Source organism: Prionailurus bengalensis, chromosome A1, assembly GCF_016509475.1.
Source record: "Prionailurus bengalensis isolate Pbe53 chromosome A1, Fcat_Pben_1.1_paternal_pri, whole genome shotgun sequence".
NCBI classification, from domain to species: domain Eukaryota; kingdom Metazoa; phylum Chordata; class Mammalia; order Carnivora; family Felidae; genus Prionailurus; species Prionailurus bengalensis.
This window is the reverse complement of record NC_057343.1, coordinates 108,090,237-108,113,453: the sequence shown is the minus strand read 5'-3', so window position 1 is coordinate 108,113,453 and position 23,217 is coordinate 108,090,237. Positions and strand designations below refer to the sequence as shown.

The following is a 23,217-nucleotide window of genomic DNA, read 5'->3' as shown; positions in this document are numbered from 1 at the left end:
AGCTAAAGGGACCACAGTATCCACACAAGAGAGGGATCTGTAGGCACAGATAAGTGAGAGAAACAGACTATCACACCAAGCAGCCCACACAGGGAAGATGAATCCCCCTAAAATTTGGCTAAGAAAGCAAGAGGTGCCAAATTTCATGAGTTTTTACAACCAATGGGACTTAAAGCCTGGAATTTCAAAAATAAACCAGCTTGGTTCTGGGAGGGTCCCAAGGGAGATGGGAAGTTGAGTGAGTGCCCTTAAAGAGAAAGCACAACAAACAATCTGCAGAAATATAGTGTACAACCAGCAATTTGAAAAATGCCTGGAGCACAAGGGAGGGAGAATTATTTACTCATCTCACAGAGTGCCTGGAGGGTCAGAATTCACAGGAAGACTCCTCCAGTAACAAAGGAGCTGGCAGTCACCATTTCCCTCCCTTGACTCGCAGCATAAATTCAGAGCCACCTGCGGGAAGCAGCACAGCACCCACACACACTACCTAACTTGCTTACACCAAGCCCTGTCACCCATGAACTTCTGGGGATCTTCCATTTCTAGTCACATTTGCCTTGGTCCTGGTAATGCTGGTCCACTCCACCAGAGAAATGACACAAACCTTGCCAGTACAATGTCTCTCCACCTGTACATTTCACCTGCCTTGGTCTGGTGCCAGCAGGGAGCCCTGTTGAACCCCACCCACGCCTTGTTAAAACTGTGCACCCCACCCAGGCACACACTGTGGATGGGCCGAAGCACCCCTGGTCCAAGTGGCAGGAGGGGAAGGTCTTATTTTATAAGCAGACTGGTGCATACCTTATTAAAACTATGTAACCAATCCCAGCCAGGGATCAAACACTGCTCACAATAAGCAAAGAGAGCCACTGCAGATGAGTGGACTGGAAGAAAAATCAGCCAGAACATAACAGCAGGGCACATAAAACTTACATAGGAAAAAACCTGAAGCACCAGGTTCTGGTGAACAGGGGACATGGCACTGCAGTGTACTACAAGAACTCTTCTTCATAAGGTTATTACTATAATGAGCAGGAGAAATAGATGAATTTCCAAACACAAAGAACCAGATGCAGAGAATTAGATGAAATGACGAGAGGAATATGTCCTCAGTGAAAAAAAAGGACAAAGCCACAAAAGGAGATATAAAAGAAATGGATATAAATAATACGTCTGATAGAGAATTTAAAATAATGATCATAAATATACTCCCTGGACTTGAGAGATGAGTGGAAGACATTAGTGAGACCCTGAACAAGGAGATTAAAAAAGAACCAATCAGAGATGAAGGACACAATAAATGAAAGTAAAAATACACTAGATAGAATATATAGCAGGTTGGAAGAAGCAGAGGAATGAGTAAGTGACCTGGAGGACAGACTAATGGAAAGTAATCAAGCTGAGCAGGTAGTGCAATAGAAAAAATAGATACAAAATAAGAATAGACTTAGGTAACTCAGTGACTCATCAAGCATATTAATATTCCCATTATAGGAATCTTAGAAGAAAAACAGAGATTAAAGTGGGCAGAAAATTTATTTGAAGAAATAATAGCCAGAAACTTCAGTAATCTGAAGAAGGAAACAGATATCCAGATCCAGGAAGCACAGGATCCGCCAACAAAATCAACCCAAGGAGCTTCACACAAAGACACATAGTAATTAAAATGGCAAAAAGCAATGATAGAGAATTTGAAAAACAACAAGATGAAAGAAGACAGTTACATACAAAAGAAACCCCAAAAGGAAACCCCTAAGTAGATTTTTCAACAGAAACTTTGCAGACTAAAAGGAAGCGACATTATAGATTCAAAGTGCTGAAAGGAAAAAAAAAAGTGCAGTCATAAATACTCTACCCAGCAAAGCTATCATTCAGAAGAAAAGGAGAGTTAAAGAGTTTCCGGGACAAACAAAAGCTAAAGGAGTTTAGGACTATTAAATTAGCCCTACAGGAAATGCTGGAGGGGATTCTTTGTGTGGAAAGGAAACACTGTAAAGAAGAGTAACAAAAGTAGGAAACACAAAAGCAGTAAAAAGAAGTATATCTGTAAAAATCAGTCAAGGGACTCACAGAATAAAATATGTAAACTAGGACACCATATACCTAAAATGTTGGGGTGGGGGGGAAGGTAGTAAGAGGAGTAAAGAATGGGTTCAAACTTAAGTGACCATCCTTAACAAAGACTACTATATGGAGTTGTTATGTACAAACCTAATGGTAACTACAAATTAAAGAACCAGTAATGGATACAAAAGATGAATAAAGAACCAAAGTATATCACTAAAGAAAGCCAGCACACCATAAGAAAAGGTCACAGAACTACAAAAACAACTACAAAACCAGTAACAAAATGGTAATAAATACCTATCAATAATTAATTTGCATGTAAATGAACCAAATGCTCCAATCAAAAGATGTAGGGTGACAGAATGGTTAAGAAAACAAGACCTATCTATATGCTGCCTATGACAGACTCATTTCAAACCTAAAGACACATGCAGAATGACAATGAAGAGATGGAGAAACACTTACCATGCAAGTGAATGTCAAAAGAAAGCCAGGGTAGCAATACTTATATTGGACAAAATAGACCTTAAAACAAAGACTGTAACAAGAGACAAAAAAAGAACAACAAATAATAATAAAGGGGATAATCCAACAAGAAGATGTAATGTGTGAATATTTATGCACCCAACACAGAAGCAAGATAGTAATACAATAATATCACAGGACTTTAATACCCCACTTCCATAAATTAACAGGTCACACAAACAGGAAATCAACATGGAAAGAGTGACTTTGAATACCACATTAGACCAGATAGATGTAACAGATATATTCAGAACATTTTATCCTAAAACACCAGAATACACATTCTTTTCTTTAAAAATTTTTTTAAATGTTTATTTATTTTTGAGAGAGAGAGACAGAGAGAGACAGAGAGACAGAGACAGACCACAAGGGGAAGAGAGAGAGGGAGACACAGAATCTGAAGCAGGCTCTGAGCTGTCAGCACAGAGCCCGACACAGGGCTTGAACCCACAGACCATGAGATCATGACCTGAGCCAAAGTTGGACGCTTAAGCGACTAAGCCACTCAGGCACTGCCACATTCTTTCCAATGTTCAATGGAACCTTCCAGTGTTCAATGGAAGGTTCCAATGGAACCTTCTCCATAACAGATCATGTATAAGGTCACAAAACAAGTCTCAAAAAAGTCATAAAGATCAAAGTCATACAATACATCTTTTCAGACCACAACACTATGAAACTAGAAATCAACCACAAGAAAAATTCTGAAAAGAACACAAATACATGAAGGTTAAATAACATGCTATTTGAGACAATTGGGAGGTTCATTCAGTTAGGCATCTGACTCTTGATCTCGGCTCAGGTCTTGATCTCAGAGTTGTAAGTTCAAGCCTCATGTTGGGCTACAAGTAAAGAGCCTATTTAAAAAAAATAAATAAATGTCACTAAACAATGAATGGGTCAAGCAAGAAAGCAAAGAATATCAAAAATTATATGGAGAAAAATGAAAATGAAAACACAACACTACAAAATCTTTGGGATGAGGCAATTCTAAGAGGGAAGTTTATACTAATACAGCCCTATCTCAAAAAGCAAGAAAATGTCAAACAACCTAACCTTACACCTTAAGGAACTAAAAAAAGAACCAACAAACACAAAACCAGTAGAAAGAAGGAAATAATAAAGATTAGAGCAGAAATAAATGATCTACGAACTAAAAAAACAATAGAACAGATCAATGAAACCAAGAGCTGGTTCTTTGAAAAGATCAACAAAATTGATAAACCTCTAACCAGATTTATCAAAAAAAAATAACTGATACCACAGAAATACAAATGGTTGTAAGAAAATATTATGAAAAATTATATGCCAACAAGCTGGACAACCTAGAAGAAATTGATACATTCCTGGAACAGAAAGAAAGAAAATTTGAACAGATGGATTAACAGCAAGGAAATTCAATTAGTAATAATAAAAACTCCCAATAAACAGAAGTCCAGGACCAGACAGCTTCGTAGGTAAATTCTACCAAACATGTAAACAGGAATTAATGTCTATTCTTCTCAAATTATTCTAAAAACGAGAAGAGAAAGGAAAACTTCCAAATTCATCTTATGAGGACAGCATTACCCTGATACCAAAGTGATATAAAAACTCAACAAAAAAAGAGAACTACAAGCCAATATCCCTGATGAACAGAGACGCAAAATCCACAATATATTAGAAAACTAAATCATACAATACATGAAAAGAATCATTCACCATGATCAAATGGGATTTATTCCAGTGATACAAAGGTGGTTTAATACTTGCAAATCAATTGACATGATATGTCACATCAATAAGAGAAAAATAAAAACCATATGATCAGTTTAATAAATGCAGAAATGTATTTGACACAGTACAACATCTATTCATGATAAAAACCATCAATAAAGCAGGTGTACAGGGAACATAGCTCAACATGATGAAGGCCATTTATGAAAAACTCACAGCTAATATCATACTCAATGGTGAAAAACTGAGAGCTTTTCCCCTAAAACTGGGAACACAATAAGGATGCCCATTCTTACCACTTTTCTTCAACATAGTACTGGAAATTCTAGCACTGCAATCAGATACCTAACTAAATAAATAAATGGCATCCAAGTTGTTAGGGAAGAAGTAAAACTTTCACTATATGTAGATGACATGTTACTATATAGAGAAAATCTAGACTGCACCATAAACTTCTAGAACCAATAAATAAATTCAGTAAAGTAATAAGATATAAAATCAATGTAGAGAAATCTGTTGCATTTCTATATATTAATAATGAAGCACTAGAAAGAGAAATTAAGAAATCAATCTCATTTACAACTGCACCACAAATAATAAAATGGCTAGAAATAAACTTAATCAAAGTAATGAAAGACCTGTATTCTGTAAACTATGAAAACACTGATGAAAAAAAATTCAAGACAATCACAAAGAAATAGAAAAACATTCCATGTTCATGGTTTGGAAGAATAGGTAGTGTTAAAATGTCTACACTACACAAAGCAATGTACACATTTCATGCAATCCCTATCAAAATACCAATAGTATTTTTCACAAAACTAGAACAAACAATCCTAAAATTTATATGAAACCACAAAACCAAGGAGAGTCAAAGAAATCTTGAAAAAGAAAAACAAAACTGGTGGTATCACAATTCCAGACTTCAAGTTATATTACAAAGCTGTAGTAACCAAAGCAGTATGGTAATGGCACAAAAATAGACATGCAAATCAATGGAACAGAAGTGAAAACCCAGAAATGAACCCACAATTATATGGTCAATTAATCTTCAACCAAAGAGGCAAGAATATGCAATGGGAAAAATACAGTGTCTTCAACAAATGATGCTGGGAAAACCAGACCTCTTCATGCAATAAAATGAAACTAGACCACTTTGTCACTCCATACACAAAAATAAACTCAAAATAGATTAAGGTACTAAATGTGATATCTGAAACCATAAAAAAAAACCCTAGAAGAAAGCACAGCCAGTAATTTCTCTGACATTGCTGTAAGAATATCTTTCTAAGTGGGTGATGGGCACTAAGGAGGGCACCTGTTGGGATGAGCACTGGGTGTTGTATGGAAACCAATTTGACAATAAATTTCATACAAAAAAAGGGAGTATCTTTCTAGTTATATATCCAGAGGCAAAGGACACAAAAGCAAAAGTAAACTATTGGGACTATATCAAAATAAAAAGCTTGTGCACAGCAAAGGTAACAACCAACAAAACTAAGACAACCTATGTAATAGGAGAAGACATTTGCAAACAACATACCCAACATATGTAAAGAAATTATACAACTCAATGCCCAAAAAGCAAATAATCTGATTTTAAAACGGGCAGAAGACATGAACAGACATTTCTCCAAAGAAGACATCCAGATGGCCAACACACACATGATGCTTATGATGTTGATGCTCAACATAACTCATTGTCAGGGAAAGCAAATCAAAACTGTAGTGAGACACCACCTCACATCTGTCAGAAGGGCTAAAATCAAAAACACAAGACACAGTAATTGTTGATGAGGATGTGGAGAAACAGGAACCCTCATGCACTGTTGATAACAATGCAAACTGGTGTAACCACTCTGGTAAACAGTTTGGAGGTTCCTCAAAAAATTAGAAACAGAACTACCCTATGATCTAGTAATCATACTACTGGGTATTTACCCAAAGAATATGAAAACACTAATTCAAAGGGATACAAGCATCTCTGTATTTACTGCAGCATTATTTAAGATAGCCAAACTATTAAGGCAGTCCAAGTGTCAATCCAAAGTTGAATGGATAAAAAAGATGTGGTTTATATATATAAGATAATATTATTCATCCATGAAAAAGAATGAAGCCTCGTCATTTGCAACAACATGGATGGTTCTACAGAGTATAAAGCTAAGTGAAATAGGCCAGTTAGAGAAAGACACCTCCTATATGATGTCACTCAAATATGGAATTTAAGAAAAGAAACAAGTGAACAAAGGGAAAAAGGAGCGAGAGATAAGGCAAAAAACAGACTCAACTATAGAGAACAAGCAGATGGGGGAATGGGTGAGATAGTTGAAAGGGATTGAGTACTCTTATCTTACTGAGCACTGAGTAAATATATGGATCTGTTTAATCTGTTTAATCACTGTACTGTATACCTGAAACTAATATAACACTGTATATTAACTACACTGGAATTATAATTTTAAAATGGAATAAAAGATTAAAGGGAAAAAATGGGGGGGGAACAAGGATTGTCAGATTGGATGAAAAGATGACACTCAACTATATGCTGCCCAAGAAATACTCTTTAAATATAATACCACAAAGAAAATCAATGGTAAAATATATTTAATGTTGGGGCACCTGGGTGGCTCAGTTGATTAAATATGCGACTCTTAATTTCAGCTCAGGTCATGATCCCACAGTTCATGAGTTCAAGCCCTGCACAGGAGCCTCTGTGCTTATGGCTCCTGATTGTCTGTCTCCCTCTTTCTCGCTCTCTCTGCCCTTCCCCGTGCACATGTGTGCTTTCTCTCTCTTACTCTCTCTCAAAAATAAACATTTTAAAAAAGATATTTAATGTTAAGCTAGCAGTAATCACAGATTAGAGTCTACGCTCTAAGTAGATTACAGAGCAAAATATTATCTGGGTAAAAGAAGGTCATTTTATAATGATAAAGGGGTTGCTTTATCAAGAGGAAATAATTTTAAACATTTATGCATCTGATAACAGAGCTTTAAAACACATGAAGCAGGGGCGCCTGGGTGGCGCAGTCGGTTAAGCGTCCGACTTCAGCCAGGTCACGATCTTGCGGTCCGTGAGTTCGAGCCCCGCGTCGGGCTCTGGGCTGATGGCTCAGAGCCTGGAGCCTGTTTCTGATTCTGTTGTCTCCCTCTCTCTCTGCTCCTCCCCCGTTCATGCTCTGTCTCTTTCTGTCCCAAAAATAAATAAACGTTGAAAAAAAAAATTAAAAAAAAAAAACACACATGAAGCAGAAATTGATAAAAATGCAGGGAGAAATCAACAAATACATATTTAGATGTCAGAGATTTTAACAGTCCACTTTCAATGATTAATGGAATAGAAAATCAGGAAGGGTGAGGGGTGTGTTGGTGGCTCAGTGGGTTGGGCATGTGACTTCAGCTCAGGTCGTGATCTGACAGTCCATCAGTTTGAGCCCCACATTGGGCTCTGTGCTGACAGCTCAAACCCTGGAGCCTGGTTTGGATTCATTCATTCTCTCTCTCTCTCTCTCTCTCTCTCTCTCTCTCTCTCTCTCCCCTCCCCCTCCCCTGCTCACACTCTGTCTCTGTTTCTGTCTCTCAAAAATAAATAAACAAACAAACAAAAGAATATCAGGAAGGGTGAATACTCCCCAACAACAAAATAATACAGTTTGCATTTAACTATACATGGAATATTTACCAGTTAAACTATAGCCAAGTCTCAATCAATTTTAAATAATTCAAGTCATACAAAGTATGGTCACTGACAAAAATGGATTTAATTTCAATAAAAGAAGGATATCTCTAAACATTCAGAAACTAAGAAAACTTAGTTCTCAATAATCCATGGATCAAAGAAGGTATTACAAGTGAAATGAGAAACTATCTTTAATGAAAAGAGAACAGGGAACACATCAAAATTTGTGTAATGGAACTAAAGCAGCATTTAGAGGGAAATTTATAGTATAAAATATCTATTTGTATATAAAGAGATACTAAAACTATGGCTTCAGCTTCTACCTTAATAAACAAAAACAAACCCAAAAAAGAAGTGTAAATGAAATCCAAAATAAGCATACAAAAAGGAAAGGATAAATATCAGACCAGAAATCAGTAACACAGAAAACACAATCAATAAGGAAAATAAGTGAAGACAAAAGTTGTTTGTCTTAAAGAACTGATATGTAATTGATAAGCTGCCATACCTAAAATGCACATTCTGACATACAATGCCACTGCTAGGAATTTTCCTATATAATACTCATGAATTTTTACCAAAATGTATATACTCATTTTAGCATGAAACATTATAGCAAAAACTTATAAGCAACCAAAGTAACTAGATCTAGTATAATTACTGAGATGTCTAGATATATTCTGACACTTTGTTTATAATATGATTTATTTTTTCTTGTTTTCATGACCTTCCCTAGCTGTTGGTCATACTGATAAGGTTTTCTTAACTCTTCTTTGCTACCTGGAAATTATAAATTCTATTTCTAAACTTTTGCTGATTATTTTTGAATTTTCAGTAAACTTATGTAAGCATACTTTTTCATCACTGTGGTCAAACATGAATCTCCCAACTAAAAAAGACAAGATCTTCAGCACCTTTAAATATAACATGTTACACATCTCAACCTAACTTATTAAACACTAACCTCTGAGTTACCTCTTACTTAAAACAATTAATTCCTGGTATTCCCATCTCAATAGATACCACCACTATCTACCCTGTTGCTCAAACCAAAAATCTAAGAATCAGCCCACTACGTGGGTCCAAGACACCATCACTCTTGTCCAGACTACTGTCACAAACCAGTCATTGGTCTCCCTTCTTTTACATTGCCCTTATTTAACTCATTTTCCACATAGCTGATATACTGGTCTTGTAAAAAAGTAAAAACCAGATGATGCCACCTTCTGGGTAAAACCTTCGATGGAAACTCACTGATAAGAAATATAATCCAGACTCTACATTGTTCCACAGGGCATTTCTTGATATGTACACTACCTGGCCTTACATCATTCATACCCTTTCTCATTATGCTCCAGTCACACTGGCCTCATTTAAATTTCTTAAAGATCACTTCCTTCACCCTTCCCATATAAACAGGCCCCATTGCTTATTATTCCTCTCCTTGGAATGCTCTGCCTTCTAACTTTTCATATGTTTGGTCATTTTCTTCAGATTTCAACTTAAACCTCACATCGCCACAGACTCTTTTGATCACCCCACATAAAGTGATTTCCGTTGCTCTTCAGCGTCTCACCTGAATTTTAATCTTTTCCAGACTTTATCATAATATGTAAATTTGTTTGCTTATTTACCATTTGTATCCTCTAAATTTTAACTTTTTTTTTTATTGGTGTGTGTATGTGTGTGTGTGTGTGTGTGTGTGTGTGTGTGTGTGTTTAATTGAAGGTCCCTTACTGTCCTGCCTCCATCAGTGGAGAAGACCAGGGGCAAAAGGGAAGGGAACCAGTGGCGCAAGGAGGGGTCATCTCCACAACATTCCTTTTATACACAGGACTAAACAGACAAACACAGTCACTATTGCCGTTAAAAGTTGGCAGCATGGGAAAAGGGGGGTACAGGTGGGGAACTGGGGTATCGTTAAAAAAATACAGCCCCCCCCCAAACTGGGGTGCCTGGGGGGGAACTTGGTCTGCTTCAACCCAAGAGGAATGAGAAGATTAAAAGCAGTTTGGGAAGTCCAGAACTGTCAGGGATGGAGGTAGGAGGAAGGTCCAGGGGGTGAGGAGGCTGTTTGGCAACTGGGGTGAAGGGATTGTCCTTCCCCTGCTGGGATCTCCCCAGCCCCTTGGGTCTGGCAGGAAGGGGGCAGCCTGTAACCCCCACGGGCAGGTCTGGGGCTGCCAGATGCTCCAGGCAGGGGGCTGGAGGGGGCTCACAAAGGCTTGCCCTCCAGGGAGATGATGGCGCTGCCCCCAGTTTCTCGTCAGGGGTGCAGCGGTCCTTGACCTCCTCGTAGCAGTTTGCTTGTAATTCATGCTTGATCCCCGTCAGCTTCTTCTTGATGGCGTCCTTGGATCTGGCATAAATCATTTTGCTCTTAAGGGGTGCACATTCAGGTGTCCAGAAGATAAACACCAGGTCCTCCTTCTGCTCTCCTTGGTCTCGTAGGTGGCATCATAGAGGGCATAGTGGCAGTCCTTGTATGGCAGCATCCTGACAAAGGTGGCATAGGGGTCGTCTACAGTCTGGTCCACATCACCCACCAGGATCTACTTGCTCTCCTCCAGGATGATGTTTTCTTGTCCTCGCTCAGGCAGAAGGGTACCGCCTTCTTGCGCTTCTTTACCTCCTCTGGTGTTGAGGACTTACGAACCTTCATGTCATTGAACACTTTGATGACACCATCAGAGACCGCCACACCAGAAGCCCGCCAGCCAGGGAGGGTGAGGGACGTTGAGCAGAGGCAGTAACAGCCCTTGGGTGGGGTGCGCGCGCCAAGACTGCTGGCGCACTTTTCCTTCCCCGCCCCTGTGGCCGAGTTCCGATGCTGCATGCTCCCATTGAAGGAGCGCCCCGTGAACCGCCCCCGTGAACCGACATGCCTCGGTGCCCCCACCCCCCTTCCCCACTGCTGCGCCTAAATTTTAACTCTTTGATGACAAGCACCTTGTTTGGTTTGTTCATGTCTGAGTATCTCATGCCTAGATCAGTGCTTGTCGTATCATATGGACTCAAAAATGTTTTTGCTGAATCAAACGATTTAAAAAGAGACATTTATAATAACTGACATAGGTACGTTACTTGAATTGCTTAAATAACTGTGAAACTAATTTACCCACCGGGCTTCTTTATAATGAAAGGGATGAATATTGATTCTGTATAAGTGGAACTTTTTTTGAGATAAATAGATGGAGAGTAGGCATTCAAGATGGGGCCTCTAAGATAGCTAACGCAATGGATGACTTATACTGGGAAGAACACCAAATGCATCTGCCTTTTCTTACTATTTTCTCTATTTTCATTTTGGTATTACCTTAGGCTGTGACTTGTTTTCTTCTATCCCATATGCCCAGTGAGGTGAATGCCCACTTTGCTTAGTTTACTGTATCACCTGGGCTTGAGATTACCAAAACCAGACCAAGACAGTGGAAGAAAAGAAAGCTACAGGTGAATATCCCAGATGAATAAAGACACAAAAACTCACAATAAAATTAAGCAAAATGAACTCAACAACATATTAAAAGGATCATACAGCATGGACAAGTGAGATTTATCTGGGATGCAAAATCCACAAATCAATAATGTGGTATATCACATTAATGAAATGAAATCTAAAAATCACATGTTCACCTCAATAGATGCAGAAAAAGCAGTTGATAAAATACAACTTCCTTTCATAATAAAAAGTGTCAACAAATTGGGTAGAGATGGAACATAACTCAACATAATAAAAGTCCTATACCACAAACCCACAGGTAACATCATAGTCAACAGTGAAACACTGAAAGTTTTCCTCTAAGACTAGGAATACCACACCACTCTCATTCACCAAAGTACTAGAAGTCCTAGTTAACAGCAATTAAGGCAAGGCAAAGGAATAAATTATATCTAAATCTTAAAGGAAGAAGTTAAATTATTATGTGTATATATGTTCTTACATACAGAGAATCATAAAGCTTGAGTCAAATTTCCCATTCTGAGAGTTTCTGAGAATGTAAATGGCATGTCCTACCCAACACCTGACAGGAAGGTCTGTGATCACCTACATTCTCCCCTTAACTCCACATTTGGAATTTCTAGCAGGAAAACCAATCCTCATCTCGGCAGGAGGTATGTGCATTGTGTACATGGTCTCCAGTGACTTTGTTTTAAATTTACCTATCAATCCCAAACCATGTTTTTACTGTTAACTGAAGGTTCCTCAAAAAACAACTATTCCTGTTAGCCTTTTTTTTTCTAGTTATTCTTTGTTATTTCAAAAGGAATTTGGAGACAGGGAGAAACGGTAATGCCACATTTTCAATGTGCCATCTCAATCAGATAATCATTAAGTACAATTTTGAGTAACTCCAACTGTACATTTAAAAGAAAACTGGCCATGGATGATGGGTTCAGGAAAAGACCATCACAATATTTAGTTGCCTGAAGAACAGTTGGTGAAATCAGTTTAATTTGTGATGCTCTACAGGAAGTAAAATTGAAGTTATGCAAATAAAAGGGACTATAAAAGTATGGTACCAAATTTCTAACTTAGACTAAAACTTGGATGAATATTTCCCTACATTTACATTGAACTCTTCGAGAATGGAATGCATGACTTATTCATTTCTCTATTCCCAATGTATGCACAGGATTTTCTACATATTCAGGCAATGTTTATTCAATAACTGAAAACAAAGCCTAACATTCTAACATTTGCACTGAATTTTAAGCAGCAGGGGCACAATTTTATTTACATTTTTGGCAGTGGGTCAACATTTCTATCAGTTTGGAGGCCCTTCCAATTAATACTTTTTTTTTTTTTTTTAGAGTGAGAGTGCATGAGCAGGAGAGAGGGGCAAAAGAAAGAGAGAGAATACCCTAAGCAAGCTCCATGCCCAGCACAGAGCCTGATGTGGGGTTCCATCCTATAACCCTGGGATAATGACCTGAGCTAAAATCAAGAGTCAGATGCTCAACCTCCCAGGCACCCCTATAACTTATAATTTTTAAGTCACATTCGTTTACCTTGTGCTTCCCTGATAATTATAAATGAGTGTAACAAGAAGTGAAGGAGCATGAAACCAAGGAAAATACTGTTCCTGCTAGAAGAACAAATCTGTCATCATGTACCAACTTTCAAAAACAAATAAAAGCATGATTTTATTGGGTGAATATATAAGAATCCAAAAAAATCTGAAAAACATTGCTCTGCTGACTAATGGTCAGAATTTTTTGGTAGAAATTTCCAAAACAAGTTTGTGAGAAAGTGTTACCCTTTCTGTCCCTTTTTTGGCTTGTGTTTGATTTTAGTTATTTTAATCAGTGTTTTTTCCAGGACTAAAGATGTTGTTTTCTAGTCTCCCCATGCTACATCAAATTAATTTGAATATCCTCTGAGACATCTAAATAGCAACAACAGTAAATATTCATCATGTGGACTTAATAATGGCATCTTGAAATGTCCTTTTTTCTTTTCTTTTTTTTAACCACAAAGGATTACCATCCAATATGGTATTAAAAACAAAAGAGGGCCATGGATAGATTTTATATCACACTGACAAGAGAAAAAGCAGAACTGTGTGAACACCCTGGCGATAAGCGCTGAATAACTCACCTGCAAAGCTTCAAGGTTTATCAAGTATACTGGGAACAAGAGAACTGGGTTTATGATGACTCAAGTGAAATGAACTAATTAATTACGGATTGACTGGATAAATGAGGGTCTAGGAAATGCTAATGTGCAATCCAATAAAATTTCAAATGAAATAGCTTTCTATTGGTGCCAAATATTTATCAGACTTATAAAAGTGAGCATTCTTAGTCAGATGTTAAATAGAGCAAATAAAGGTACTTTGCAGAATGATATTAAGTGATTTATGATTTATGGAAAAAGCTTTATCTTGAATCACATTCAGTTAGTAGACCTTGTTTATTTGTTATTAGTGAGTGTAATAGAGAAGGAAATGAAAGAAAAAGGGGCAAGATGAATAAAATAACAGAGGACTGAAGTCACTGAGATTTTTTTTAAATGTGCTTTATTGGTGGGGTGGTGCTTGTTTTTGGCCTATATTTTCGCCTTTCGTGTTTAAAATAAACTTTAAAAGCTAGAAAAATAACTAAATCTGCCAATTGTTGTGGTCACTTTTCTTTCTGCCACTTTTCTCATTAACATTTTCTTGGAAAAAGAAAAGACTCCAAGGATTGGTGACAGTAATTTTAGTTCCATGTGTTAAATTTATTTTATTGAACTGTTTGGAAATTTCACAATTTCAGGCTAGCTTGATATCAAAATTAATATATTTAAAATGTGTTTATCTCTACTAACCACCAAAAGATGTTTAAATGCCTAATTTCCAAACAACTAGAATAAAGAGAAAAGAACAAAGAAAACTTAATGAGTTAGTAAAAGGCAGGAAAGATAGAAAAATTAAAAAAAAACCCAAACTTCAAAAAAATAATAATGTAGATCTTGACAAACCCAGAGTGTCTGTTAGTTAGATTGACTTTACAGACTATTTGGGGCACAATTTACATATTCTCTCCTTTATAAACTTTTCTTAAAACTCCATTAAATATTGAGATTAAAGGGTCCACTGGTTGTATTTTCCTGGCAAACAAAAGAGTTTCCATTTTGTCAAACATTTGGAAATCAAATGTTGGTATTTTTCTTATAATTTTTGTCAAGAAACATTTCCTAAGGGGTATCAAACTGGTTGCCACTGGAAGAGACTCAAAAAACACATTTCACCATTTGTTCTTCCTCCAGAGATCATTTCCCTTTGCCACCTCTGTACCAATTGGTAATGAAAACACATCTGAACAAATTAAAACTAACAATCTGAACAACACCCACTGCCTTCAGAAGAGGCCAAAGAAATGTCACTGGTGCCACTCGTAAAATTTGAATTTAGATGCAATTAGACTTTGACCCCTGCTTTATTAATGCTGAAATCTGATCTGTTTGCTACTATTTCTTGAAGATCCTTGTACTTCACCAGAATGTTTATTTCAAAGGCACCATAAAAATTCTTCTTATGAGAACACATGACTTTTTAGAGATTCTTCACTTAAGCAAAAGGACTTTCCTTGTCTCCTTGTCTCCTAATATGTATGTGAGGGTGGTGGGGTGGGGCATCTAATAAAGTTTCCAAAGATGGCTAAGGAGAAATCAAAATTTTTAAAATATGTTTAAGCAGGAGTATTACTTCTATTAGTAATTGTAGGTGCATGTTTTCTAGAAAGAGTTGAATGAAACAAAACAAAGCTAAAGTTAGACAAAGATCAAAATGGATGATTTTTCTTTTTTGTCTTTTTTCTGTTTTGGGGAAAGAAAATAGGAAGATTTAACTATATATATTTGAATTTGTAGGAGTCCCACTTCATGTTTATTAAGAATTTATCCGGATGGACTTGACAGGCCCTGGGGTAGTACTAGAAGCTGAATAAATAACAAGTATTATTATAATCTACTGTAAATTAGAAACAAGATTGGAAGTTAAGGTTAGTCAAATTAGTAAACTCAGGTTTCCCAGGGAAAAGTCTCAGAATACAGGTGACTGAGAAGTATAAAGGTGTAAGTCTAGAGTGTTCCTCCATAGACTGATGGACAAAACAGAGAATAGACTACTTATGAATGATGAAATTTAATATGACACATTTTAAGATGGAAATACTCCTGGTGACCTAATCATGAAATTGATCACTGATGGTTTAGTTTTTATACCAATAACCAAGAATAAAAAAATCCTAATATTAAATAGCATATCAACATAGGTACCTGCATTCACTAGTGATTACAGGGCACATCTTCCAAAAGCACCAAGGAACAAGTATATCAAGAAATGTGGTGGTGCCTGGGTGCCTCATCCAGTTAAGCATCTGACTTCAGCTCAGGTCATGGTCTCATGGTTCATGAGTTTGAGGTCGAGCCCCTGCATCTATCCGGCTCTGTGCAGACAGCTCAGAGCCTGGAACCTACTTTGGATTCTGTATCTCCCTCTCTCTCTGCCCTCCTCCTCCCACGCTCAGTTGCTTGCTAATGCGTGTGCTCTCTCTTTCCCTCTCTCAAAAATAAATTAACATTACATTTTTTTAAAAAAAGAAACATAACATTGTGGTATTTACCCTAATGAATTTAACTTTTAACATTTATTTATTTTTGAGAGAGAGAGCGCGCGCTCACGCGAGCATGAGCAGAGAAGGGGGAAGGGCAGAAAGAGAGGGAGACACAGACTTTGAAGTAGGCACCAGGCTCTGAGCTGTCAACACAGAACCCGACATGGGGCTCAAATCCATAAACCATGAGATCATGACCTGAGCTGAAGCAGGACACTTAACCAGCTGAGTCACCCAGGTACCCTCTAAGGAATTTATCCTATCTATCTATCATTATTTATTTTTGTGTAATGAGAAAAAAATCTAAATATCAAAGAATGACCACATTACCCTTGCGGACATCCTAAAAGATGTACTGTGCAGGAATTAAAGATGCTTATTACACTTAAAGTAACATGAAAATCTTATACTGTTATAATGATAAACTAATAAAACTTAGCACAAAAATTCACATACAAAATTTGATTATGTAGGTAAACCACAGCCTATGCATGGATACACACCAAAATCATCACCGACGTTTTCCTTAGGAGCTGATGCCATCAATAATATGTATTTCTCTTCTTTTTACTTTCCTCCAACTTGTAAATTATAAATCTTGCTGTACACTACACTTTTATAAAATGTAAATTTTATTTAGCATCACCCAGGCTCTGCAAAAGTGTCCATTTCTTTCTCTTTCAAGATATTATTTATCTTCATTGCATTCACTTACCTCTCCTGATGAGTTGGAAATTCTTTTACAGCTCCTGCAGCTTTTCTTTCATTTGTTTCTTCTTTAGCCTGAATTTAAATGAACCAATCAATTGACAAAAAACTGACAATAAAGAATAATGATTTTGTTTTTTTCACATTTGACAGATTAGATCTTTTTCTTTAACTGATTTATTTGACAGTGTAATGCTTACCCCAAGAACTGTGTTCTATTTTTCCAATATATTCTTCAACCCTGATACAGTTAATGTTACTGCCCCCAAATATGATATCAGATGCAAAACAGTGTCATATATGTAAGCTGATGGAAAACTCTACAACACCCAAATTTAGTTTTTTAGGCTAGCAACAAGAGAAACCCAAAACAATTTATCCCACTAAGCCTGGAATTTAGTTTGTTCCTTTCCCTTAATTTCCTAAAGTATTCCATCACTTTTTAAAGCTTTGTTTAATTGTCTTCAGTTTTTACATAACTATTTTAATAGAGAGTTTTTCCTTAAGGAAAAAAGGTCATTACAATACAAGGATGACATCTATTTCCAGTCTTTAATGATATGAATAGAAAGGCATCTAGTCACAGTTAAGACATTCAGAATATACAGGTCTACAGGATTCCTTGCATTTGGTACTTCTGTAGAGTCACAGATTTTATATCATTTAATTTTGCTAATTAAGTTTCATAAAGGCCAAAGTTCTAGTATATCCCTAAATCCTAATGACTTCAATTTGTGTCTAAATTTTGTTAGTACTTCCATGCATAGTTGAAATAAAATACATAAGACAAATGACCATGTCTAATTGGTCTATTGTGACAGGTGGAAATATTTCAATGCTCATTAAAACTTATTTTAAAATATGAGAAAATTTTCTTCTCACACTAATTCTATTTATACATGATTAAAGACCAAAACCAGCATATTCCAACAAGAGAATGAAAAGAAAAAGAGCACATTATTAAGAAAAATTGTGACTGATTAGTGTAATTGCTCCTATTTGCTTGATGGCAGTCCCAGTTTTGCTCATATATAGTAGGTATTTCAATGTATAAAACTCTGAAATCTTCATGGAAGTCAAAAATTATAAAGTAGAAATCAAAAGTGCAAAACATAATAAGGTAATTTGTGTAATATGCCATAATGTAATTTCTCATGTTTAGGATTTTGTATTGAGGGCCTCTGATTTTCAGATATCTATAATTATCAAGTAAATAATGGTATGGGAAGAGAATAGGAAAGGAATTCTGTTCTAATTAGAGAGCCTGTCAATAGAACCAAAAGACATATATTCTTACTACATACATGTTGATACTACCATGGTTCATAGTTTTATTGATAACTCTTCACTGATAAATGCAAAATTTTATCCTCTTTTTTGTTTGTTTGTTTCCTTTCTCATAGAATTTCATTCTCTTCCCATACCTGTCTTCCAAGGATAAAGAAGCAGACAATGGGATAAGAGCTTTGCATATGGAGACAATTAGTCACCTATGCTTCTTAGTTCTCAAGTAACCTATACCAATTGTTATTTTTCTAAATACCAGAAAATTTTTCCTCGTAAATATATATATATATATATATGTATATATATATATATATATATATATATATATATATATATGTATATATATATATATATATATATATATATATATACACATCTCAGTAATTTTCCAAGGATAAAGAAGCAGAATCCCATAAACAATGGGATAAGAGCTTTACATATGGAGCCAATTAGTCACCTTTGCTTCTTAGTTCTCAAGTAACTTATACCAACTGTTATTTTTTTGAACACCAGAAAATGTTTTCCTCTAAAAAAGTATATACATATATATCTGTCTACATCTCAGTAATTTTGAATTTCAATGGAATTATGTTAGTAAAATCACACTGAAAAGTATAGTAATATAATTTCAGTATTCAATCTTAGCATGTAGAAGCTTATTAATAATTATTTCAAGTATTTTAATGATTAACTATATGTAGGATAGCCAAACAAGTTATTCCCCAAAATATATAATGACCTCTCCAGGCAGCACATGTATGATGAACCAACTTAAAACTACTGAGCAGGATGAGTCTTCAGCATATAATTCAACACAAATAAATTCTAGAAGTTAAAACTTTAAAACTGCCAACTTGCCAAATGCCACATATATGTAAAATAACTGAAATGGAATATTAGTATTATTATTTGAACAATTCAAGCCCAAATGCCTTTTTTTCCGCAAGTAATTGCTTTTGAACTTACTTAGTTTCTTTCTTTCTTTCTTTCTTTCTTTCTTTCTTTCTTTCTTTCTTTCTTTAGAGAGGGGGTGTGAGCAAAGAGAGAAAGGGAGAGAGAATCTCAAGCAGGGATTCTGACAGTGTGGAGCCAGACGCAAGGCTCAAACCCATGAAACATGAGATCATGACCTGAGCCGAAATCAAGTTAGACGCTCAAATGACTGAGCCACCCAGGCACCCTGAACTTAAGTTTTTTTAAGTAGGTTTGATCTGCTTTTCACTAATTTAATTTTCCAAAAACTCTGCTTAGTGCTGTGCATAAATTCCCTATCATAATAATATTCCTATGTAATCGGTGTTACCATCTTCGTTTTTCAAACATGGAAACTGAGTTCCCAGAGGTTACACAAGGTTTTGCCTGAAAAAGACATGAATAAGCTATATTTTGGTGACTATGTAATGTAATAAAGATATACTCCTTAAAGTTATAATGAAAAACATGGTTTGTGTGAATCCAAAGTAATGTCCTTCAGTACTGCTCAGTCTTAGTTTTTAAAAATAATGCCTGACATAGGGCAATTGCCAAAATGGTCTCTATCATTGTCAATAACATTTATAACAATCACAGACAAAAATCATGAGGAATTGCATCATGATAAGAGTCTATAAAGATCTCTTTATACTATTATCAAAATTATTCAAATGATATTTCGGACAGATAATGAAAAGCCAATCAGTTTGGCAAGTGAGAGTGCTTTTTTGGTCATAATTTTACAGGTCACTTATATGCATATTGTAAATTAATCAAATTTCCTGCGTTCTTGCAGCATATCAGAATTAAACTGCCTAGAGTGTTCTTTCGAAAGAGATCATTATATTGCAGCACCATTAGATTAACAACTTCATTGTTTCAGAGGAAAGAGAAAGTCATTTAATTTATAAAAGTGATAAATTACTTTGATTCAAAATTGAATTAATCAGTAAGTACACATTTCAGAAACAATGAAGTTCAAATCTTCAGCAGACTTACAGGCCCTTTTAAAAACAAGTATGCCCATTATCTTCAATACAATGAAACATCAAATATTACTAAAAGCAAAATTTTCTATTAAAATCATATTCATTTTTAAAATAGTTACAGAAAGCAATTAGCTATTGAAAAACCCAGATATATCTATATTTTAGTACTCTACTGATAATAACTGTAGCAAAGACTGATTTGGCTTTATAGACAATTTAGATAGCTAAACACAATAATCAGCAATTTCCAAAAACACATGGGAAGAAAGTTTTCCCTTTTAACAAAAGAAAAGATAGTCCACTTAAACTGGAATTGTCAAAGGTGTTTACTACTTAAAATTACTACCCTGAGTTTCTGGTTGGTTGTTCTAAACATGAACTTCATCTTGACTGTATTTAGAGTAGTTAACTGAAGAACCTCATGAACGTGGGGCCACGAAATGAGCTATGCCCTATGTTCTCTCCCATGACTTGACTGGTAGCACAGAGACAGTAAGGAGATGTGACCAGATGCATGATGAACCTATGATGGAGACAGCAGAAAGGTACACAAAAGTCATCAGCCACATGCAAATCTTCCTGGTAGCACTGTGAAGTTCTTGAACTTGCAAAGCTTCTTAATTAGATCAGACACTCAAATAGAGACAAATAATACATGGTTTTATTTTTACTGTTTTTCATAGTGCTCCTGGTTGCTCTTTAGATGACATGACTATTGAAATGACATCAGCCTCTTGAAAGGCCCAGCTTGGATACCTGCAGGAAACAGGAAACGAAGGAACTTCTGCCAAGGAGTCACCTAAAAAGATTTTTAATGACACAGCTCTGGGCCAAATCTTGTTATGGCATCTTCCCAGGGGCCCCGTTTGCCAGCACTCCTCGCTTCCTATGAATATTGTTTCCTCAGACTCCCTCTTCAACCACTTACTTGGCTGCTTCTACACGTTCTTGCTTTGTGCTATCAACCAATTCTTCTCAAGGCATTCATTACAGAGGACTCAGTAAGATGATAACTCATACAGAAAGTTGTCTGATTTCCCCATCCACTGAAAAAAGCCCGTTGTTCAGGGTTGTCCAATAAGCTTGCACTACCTCTGCCACTGGGTAAGCTTGGCGACTTGTCTTTTTTTTTTTTAATGTTTATTTATTTTTGAGACAGAGGGAGACAGAGCGTGAGTCGGGGAGGGGCAGAGAGAGAGGGAGAGGCAGAATCTGAAGCAGGCTCCAGGCTCTGAGCTGTCAGCACAGAGCCTGATGCAGGGCTCGAACCCACGAACCGTGAGATCATGACCTGAGCCAAAGTTGGACGCTCAACCAACTGAGCCACCCAGGCGCCCCGTGACTTGTCTTTTTGAGAAGCGAATTCAGTTATAATTGCTACCTTCTTCCTGATTACAAAAGAGAAATCTTCCTTTCTTCCATTCACATAGAACAAATCAAATAAAGAATTACATTGCCACTGAGTTTTTATGAATCCCCCTAACTACCTTAGGCTTGTATAATGGAGGAAATGTGCCACCTGTGTGGGCAATCCACTCACTAACCCACAGCATTCCTTAGAATGATAGTCACTGCTGTGAACAATCCCTGAAGCTAAACTTAGAAATTTGTTTGTCTAGTTTTCCTTGGGTTGCTTTGGTGACTCTAAACCAGTGAAACCACTGATTTGGGGATTCAACTTAACTGTGCTGTAGGTAATAATATGGGCGACCTGGTCTGTGGCAAATTTACTGGCGTGGTCTATATATACTGGAGTATATATAGAAGAGTATCTGCACCAGAGTATATGTGTATGCACACGTGTAAACACACACACACACACACACACACACACACACACCCACGGGCATGTGTGCATATGTGCAGGTGATGGTGCTAGGGTTTTCATGACAACTAGCCTATTTTTTTATTTTACGCTATCTTTTAAAATATTTTTTTTCTAGGAGCATCTGGGTAATTTAGTCAGTTAAGCGTGTGACTTCGGCTCAGGTCATGATCTCACAGTTCGTGGGTTTGAGCCCCACGTTGGGCTCTGCGCTGACAGCTCAGAGCTTGGAGCCTGCTTTGGTTTCTGTGTCTCCCTCTCTCTCTGTCCCTCCCTTGCTCTCTCTCTCTCTCTCTCAGAGATAAACATTAAAAAAATATTTTTTCTAGCCCACAGTCTGGTAAAAAAAAAAGCAGAATAGTTTAGCTCACATCTTGCTCTATGGAAATTAAGAGTATAAACTACAGAGCATCAATTCAGGCTAAGGAAAAGAATTAGATTCAGTATAAGAAATTAAAATTGTAACCATTTTTAGTATTTAAGATAATTATAATAACTAAACATTATTTAGATATTACATGTGTGCCAAGCATTATGCTAAGTATTATACATGAAATATCTCATTTGTTGCTTTTAGCAACTTTTTGAGGCAGATTCTATTATCTCTATTTCTAAAGTAAAGAACCAGCTCAGAGAGATTAAGTCCCTAGCCCAAAGTACTAGCCAAGAGGTGGCAAGGCCAGAACTGGAACACGGGTCTCCTTCGGCCTGATGCCAAAGAGCCTTATCTCTATGGCAATACTTTAGAACATTCCTCCCCTAGTTCTCTGTGTCCCAGCCACTTTGGCCTTCCTCCAATTTCTCATATTCTTTATGTTCCTTCATATATTAGGATCTCTCTATATAATAATACTAGTCCTGGACATACCCCATTTTATTTTATAATCATCTATCCATTGTGATTATTCGATTAATTTCTTTCTCCACCACTAGTGAAAGCCAAGTACCATGTCTATTTTGCTTATGATTATTTGAGAAGAAACATTATAGAGTGATGCTCAAAAGCATTTAGAGCCAGACTGCCTAGATCCTGGCTTTGCTAGCCAATGTCATCATGAGTGAGTTATTTAATTTCTATCTCAATTTTCTTTTTAAAAAACTGTTTATTTGAGAGAGACAGAGAATGAGAAAGAGAAAGAGAGAGAGAGCACACATGAGCACACACAAGGAGATGAGAGGCAGAGACAGGGGGGGAGAAAGAATCCCAAGCAGGCTCCACGCAGTTAGCCAGAGCCTGAAACAGAGCTCTGTGTCATCAACTGTGAGATCATGACCTAAGCCAAAATCAAGAGTCAGAAGCTCAACGTACTGAGGCACCCAGGTGCCCCTCAATTTTCTTGTCT

General features: G+C 36.7%; 1 pseudogene; it reads right to left on the bottom strand.

Moving 5' to 3' along the window:
- Positions 1-9,689: 9,689 nt before the first annotated feature.
- On the bottom strand, positions 9,690-10,719 carry LOC122487060 (annotated as a pseudogene).
- Positions 10,720-23,217: the final 12,498 nt, after the last annotated feature.